Source organism: Babylonia areolata, chromosome 7, assembly GCF_041734735.1.
Source record: "Babylonia areolata isolate BAREFJ2019XMU chromosome 7, ASM4173473v1, whole genome shotgun sequence".
NCBI lineage: Eukaryota > Metazoa > Mollusca > Gastropoda > Neogastropoda > Buccinidae > Babylonia > Babylonia areolata.
In genome coordinates, this window is record NC_134882.1 from 17,143,915 (window position 1) to 17,150,658 (window position 6,744).

Here is a 6,744-nt window from a genome sequence, read left to right on the forward strand (position 1 = left end):
TACAAGGAAGACAAACGCATCGTTTCCCTTCCCCAACAATTCTTTTTTCTTTTTAAATAGTCTTCCTTTGTGCGTGCTTACGCGCGTATGTGTGTATGTCTATTTGGAATGTAAGTGCGCGCATGCGTGTGTGTGTGTGTGTGTGTGTGTGTGTGTGTGTGTGTGTCTGTGTGTGTGTGTGCATATGTGTCAGTGCCTTTCTAGGGCCTGCGTTGCACATGAAGTCATTAATAGTCATTAGGTACTGTGATGAATACGATGAGAGAGACAGCAAAGAAGAGAAGAGAAGAGAAGAGAAGAGAAGAGGAGAGAGAGAGAGAGAGAGAGAGAGAGACAGACAGACAGACAGACAGACACGCACAGACAGAGAGTAACAGAGACAGAGATAGAGACAGCGAGCGAGCGAGCAAGCCACAGAGTGAGAAGAGATAGAGACAGAGAGAGAGAGAGATAGGGAGAGGGAGAGGAAGAGAGAAAGTGTTTTAATTCACGGATTTAAAATCTCAATGGAAGGTCATAACAGTTCTTCAGCACCGTGAATTCAGCAATTACTCTCTAGAAAGAATGAAAATGAAGAGAGTGCGTGTGTTTGTGTGTGTGTATGTAAACCTTCAAACAACATTCGCCAAGATCTTCACAAGCACAAAACCTCACACATACAACAAGGCCACCACGCATTTGCAGGTGTTCCACCTCCCCCACCCCTTTTTTAAAATGGTGATGTGTTCGCTTATTCTCAGCTATTTTTGTTGGTTTGTTTTATGAATTTTTCATTTCATGGTTATGGAATAAACAAAGTACAAAATCGCGCAAGTACTGAGCACTAGGAAAGATTCTAAAACACAATAAACAATAAAAATTAATCGTTTAAAGCATTCCTGTCGACTTTTTTCATTTCGTCCACCCACAAAACAACACGCACGCAGTGGATGCCACAGTGTTTCCGCCAGTTCTCTCCCCTTGATTTACGGTTGTCGCCCTGGCGAAGTTGAGATGACAGAAATGCCAGCATTTGTTGTTGTTGTTGTTGTTGTTTTTGTTGTCCTTTTCTCTCTTGCCCCGGTTTTCCCGGCGGCCCACGAACAAATCAATGGCCGAGCGGCCATCACAAATCAAGCATTCCCAATTGCACTATCTTGCCCAAACTGTTCCTCACCGTGGCTTCACCTCGTGGTCTGTAGTGTCAACCGGGCTTTTTATTATTATTATTAAAAAAAATGTTTTCGGCTTGCTTTTTGTTTCCCCCGGGTGTCTGTCTTCTTTTATTTCCTTTCTTTGTACCTCCCGTCTTTCTGTCTTTCATTTATTCGTTCTTTCTTTTATACTTTCCCTCTCCCCTCCCCCCCCACCCCCTTCTCTTTCTCTCCTCTCGTCAGTACATGGTTTTGATCTTCTGTCTCAAACTCCCTTTCTTTTTTCCTTGATGACTGTTTGTTTCCACGTTAGCTTTTGTTGCTGTCAATACTTGTTTCTAGTTCAGTTTTTGTTGTTTCAGTTAGTCTGTCTTTCATTTCATCACTACCTTTCCTCTTTGTACACTCTTCACCTTCTTCTTCTTCGTTCGTGGGCTGCCACTCCCACGTTCACTCGTATATACACGAGTGCGCTTTTAAGTATATGACCGTTTTTTTTTACCCCGCCACGTAGGCAGCCATACTCCGCTTTCGGGGGTGTGCATGATGGATATGTTCTTATTTCCCCAACCCACCGAACGCTGACATAGATTTCATGATCTTTATCGTGCGTATTTGATCTTCTGTTTGCGTATACACACGAAGGGGGCTCAGGCACAAGCAGGTCTGCACATATGTTGACCGGAAAAAAATCTCCACCCTTCATCCACCAGGCGCCGTCACAGAGATTCGAACCCGGGGGCCTCAGATTGAAAGACCAACGCTTTAACCACTCGGCTGTTGCGCCCGTCACTCTTCACCTTCGAATTTCTAGTATTTCTTTCACTCACTGGTCGTTTCTGGAATGACTTCATTTATTCCCCCCCCCCCCCCCCACACACACACCGCCCACATCACCCCACATTTTTTCCAACTTTCAATATTTATCATGTTTACTTTTTTTTTTTTCTCTGTCCATCTCTGTGACTGTCCCACAGTTCCTGGTCATTATTGCTGTTCTATCAGGTATTTAGTTTTAGCTGTGACATCATTATAACGATCCTTATTTGTGCAGTGTTCGGATTCTTCTTGCTCCACAGTTCCATGTCCACTTCTGTCTGTCTTTCGCTTCTTCTTTCCTTTCTGTATCTCTGTTCTTCTCTCCTTTTTTTCTTCGCTGACCCCAACCCCCCTCCATCCCCCCCCCCTTCGTCTATTTTTGTATTGTCACGTTAAAAAACAAACAAACCACCCTTTCCTTTTCCTTCTTCGTTTCCGGTTTCCGCTCTTTCTGTTTTCTATTTTCTTTCTTTTTTTGTTTTGTTTTTGTTTCCACCAACATCATTTGTCATCCCTGGTGATGTTGATTAAAACAATCTTTCTTTCTTTTTTGCCTCCCCCCCCCTACCTCCCCCTCGAGAACCTTCTGTATTTCCCCCCATTGCATTGAAGGTTATATTTTTCATACTGAAATATCAACATCATCCTTATCGGTATTTTGTATTTTTATTTGTATTTCTCTTTTTTTTTGTCACAACAGATTTCTCTGTGTGAAATTCGGGCTGCTCTCCCCAGGGACAGCGCGTCGCTACACTGAGAGCGCCACCCATTTTTTGGGTATTTTTCCTGAGTGCAGTTTTATTTGTTTTTCCAATCAAAGTGGATTTTTCTACATAATTTTGCCAGGAACAACCCTCTTGTTGCCGTGGGTTCTTTTACGTGCGCTAAGTGCATGCTGCACACGGGACATCGGTTTATCGTCTCTTCCGAATGACTAGCGTCCAGACCACCACTCAAGGTCTAGTGGAGAGGGGGGGTGGGGTTGCGGGGGGTGGGGTGGGGGGGTGGGGGTGGAGAGAAAATATATCGGTGGCTGAGCCGTGATTGGAACCAGCGCGCTCAGATTCTCTCGCTTCCTAGGCGGACGTGTTACCTCTAGGCTATCACTCCACAGTTCGTACATATCACTGTAAATGGAGTACACCATTGACACAGTAAGCCATTGCAGAGTACTCTAGCGACAATTAATTTGCAAGGGTGTTTCTACTTTGTAACAAGATAAATAAACAAACAAATGTAGGATCTCCAGTCTTTCCTTCCCCCTTGACTTATGACCGAACAGTCTAGGTCACGATCCTGTTCGCGGCTTCTGTCTGATTAGTAACAAGCACACCAAAAATCAGGGTTATCTCCCTTCACCCTCCTCAAACCTCTCCCCACCAAACTCTTCACATCTTTCTGCATATCCCCACATCCCGTTCTGCCATTTAGTTACAGGTCCAAACTCTTCACATCTTTCTGCACATCCCCACACCCCGTTCTGCCATTTAGTTAGAGGTCCAAAGTCTTCACATCTTTCTGCACATCCCCACATCCAGTTCTGCCATTTAGTTAGAGGTCCAAAGTCTTCACATCTTTCTGCACATCCCCACACCCCGTTCTGCCATTTAGTTAGAGGTCCAAAGTCTTCACATCTTTCTGCACATCCCCACACCCCGTTCTGCCATTTAGTTAGAGGTCCAAAGTCTTCACATCTTTCTGCACATCCCCACACCCCGTTCTGCCATTTAGTTAGAGGTCCAAAGTCTTCACATCTTTCTGCACATCCCCACACCCCGTTCTGCCATTTAGTTAGAGGTCCAAAGTCTTCACATCTTTCTGCACATCCCCACACCCCGTTCTGCCATTTAGTTAGAGGTCCAAAGTCTTCACATCTTTCTGCACATCCCCACACCCCGTTCTGCCATTTAGTTAGAGGTCCAAAGTCTTCACATCTTTCTGCACATCCCCACACCCCGTTCCGCCATTTAGTTAGAGGTCCAAAGTCTACAAAACTTTTTTTTGTTGCCAACTTCTCTGTGGAGATTCCCACGCCCCTCGAACATACCCCCATCCATCGTTTCCTCCCAGCAAAGACTGGATACTTGATTTCGTGGTTGTATAAGTTCTGTCGCATGATTTAACGAAAATGTCCATGGAAGAAACAACAACAAGAACAAAGCAACAATAAACACACACATAAATATACCGAAATCCATGCAATGTCCATGGATTGGCCTTTTCCTTTAACAATCCTTTTTTATGTAGATTCTTATTTTGCAAAAATGCATTTGCTCTCAAAACTCACTCTCTCTCTCTCTCTCCTTCTCTCCCTCTCTCTTCCCCCCTCTCTCCCCCCTCTCTCTCTCTCATTGCAAGTTCTGTAAGATTTCAAATGGTCTTGATTTTACCACTTGATGCATATTGGGTACAGGCACAAAATATAATCATAATTCTTTTTTCCTTTCTTTTTCAATATAGATATATTGCCTTAGAACTCAGAAGCGCTTTCGAACAGTAAGTGTTCAACATCCGTTAGATAAAAAAATCTCTTTTTTTCTTCTCTCACATGCAAAGGCTAAAAAAAAAAGGTAAAGTGTTTTCATGCCTGTTAAGTTTTTTTGTTTTTTTTGTTTCTCGTTCTCTCTAACCTTTCTTTTTCTTCTTCACGATCATTGAACAATCAAAACCGCCAGCTACAAAGATGAGCACTGCCATCGAAGAGTGATGAAAAGAAAACGAAAACTGACGGTAAAAAAATCTGCGCTGACTATTTTCTCATTTCCTGACCCAACTGACTGCAGCAGGCACACAGTGGATGCACAGCGTTTCCGCCAGTTCTCTCCCTTTGATTTACGGTTGTCGCCCTGGCTTAGATGAATTGACAGAAAACCTTGATCACGGCCAGCCTTTTAAAAAAAAAAAAAAAAAAAAAAAAAAAAATCCCAGCAGCCCGCCGACAAATCAATAGCTGAGCGGGGCCATCACAAATCATGCGCTCCCATCAGCGATATCTCGCTCCAACTGCTGTCTCCTCTGTCGTTTCATCCCCCCCGGCTTTTTTTTCGGGTGAACTGGGATGTGCTTTTTGTTTTTTTTGTCGTTGTTATATGTCATTCCTGTTTTCTCTTTCTCAGCTCCCTGTCTTCTTTTCTTCGTGTTTTTTTTATTTTATTTTATTTTATTTATTTTTTACCATCCTATCTTTCTGTCATGTGCTTCTTCTTCTTCTTCCTTCGTTCGATCTTTCATTATGTTTCACTTTCTTCCCCCCCCCCCCCCCCCGCCCTCTTTCTCGTTATTACTATCTGATTTTTGTGTGTGTTTTTTTTCCCCTTGCACTTCCATCTCCCATGTCTCAGCGTTCTCCACACTCATTATTTGTTTCTGCTTCATCACGTTTTCTTTCTAGTGGTTGTCTTCCCTTCCTTTCCCCCCCCCCCTCCACCTCCACCTCCTTCATTCTAATAATCGACGTTACCTTCCCAAGTCAAAACTGTTTTTTTTTTTTTTTTCAAAGTTTGTTTCCAAAATGTCACCATTCTTTGCCCCCTCCCACCCCTCTCTCCACCCTCCTAATCAGTTTTGTTCTTCCGTAACTCCCAAGACCCAACATTTTTCTTGTGTATTCTTCGTGTCTATGAAAATTTCCACCACTCTTTATTCTCCTGCCTCTAGATCACACACACACACAGACACAGACACAGACAGCCAGACAGACAGACACACACACACACACATGCACACCCCAAAAAACAACAACCAAACCAAACCAAACAAAACGCCACCACCACCAGTAACATTCAATGTTCGTTTTCTGTCACTGTTCACCCTACCCACACCACTCGGCAACTTGTTTGTTTTCAATTCTTTCTGCATTTCATTATTTTTCTGTCCTTTCTTTTCTTCATTTTTGTTGTTGGTCCCTTTCATAACCGATAGACTTTTTTTCTTTTCTTGTTTATTTCTGTCTTTTATTTTTATTTCCTTTTCTATCTCCTTCTTTTCCTTTTCTTTCCATATATAGTCGTTCAACTTATTTTATCTTCTTCTCGTTTTATTTCTTTTTTTTCCCCCAATGTATTTTTTCTTTATTTTTTGTCTTCCCCTCTTCTGTACACTTTCTTAAGCCCTTTCCCTCTCTCTCTCTCTCCCCCCCCCCTCTTCCTCTCATCGTTTCTAATTGCTCCCAGTCCAAGTCACTGATCATATTATCGTCGATGATTTTCTTTTTCTTTTCTTTCTGTCTCACCTTCATTATTTTCTACTGTGTTCCGTGCTACAATTCTTTGTTGTTGTTGTTTTGTTTTCTTCCTGCACAGCTCGCACGTGATTCAGAGACATTATATTGTATTACCAGCCTGTGTGGCGAAGTGGTTTAGCAGCAACGGGGACGTGCGACTGGGAGAATGCAGGTTCAAGCATCAGAGGAGTGGGGTTTTTTGTTGTTGTTGACTCACTTGTGTAAACAAAGTGAGTCTATGTTTTAACACGGTGTTCGGTTGTCTCTCTCTCTCTCTCTCTGTGTGTGTGTGTGTGTGTGTGTGTGTGTGTGTGTGTGTGTGTGTGTCCGTGGTAAACTTTAACACGGACATTTTCTCTGCAAATACTTTGTCATCTAACACCAAATTTGGCATAAAAATAGGAAAAATTCAGTTTTTTCCATAGATCCAGTCATCTTGTTTTAAACAATATTGCACCTCTGGGATGGGCACAAAAAATAAAAAAAGAAGCCTAATTATATGCAAACTGCATTTACTGTTATATTTATATTTTTTGTATTCTCTAAACTTGGCACTTTGACCTCTTATTC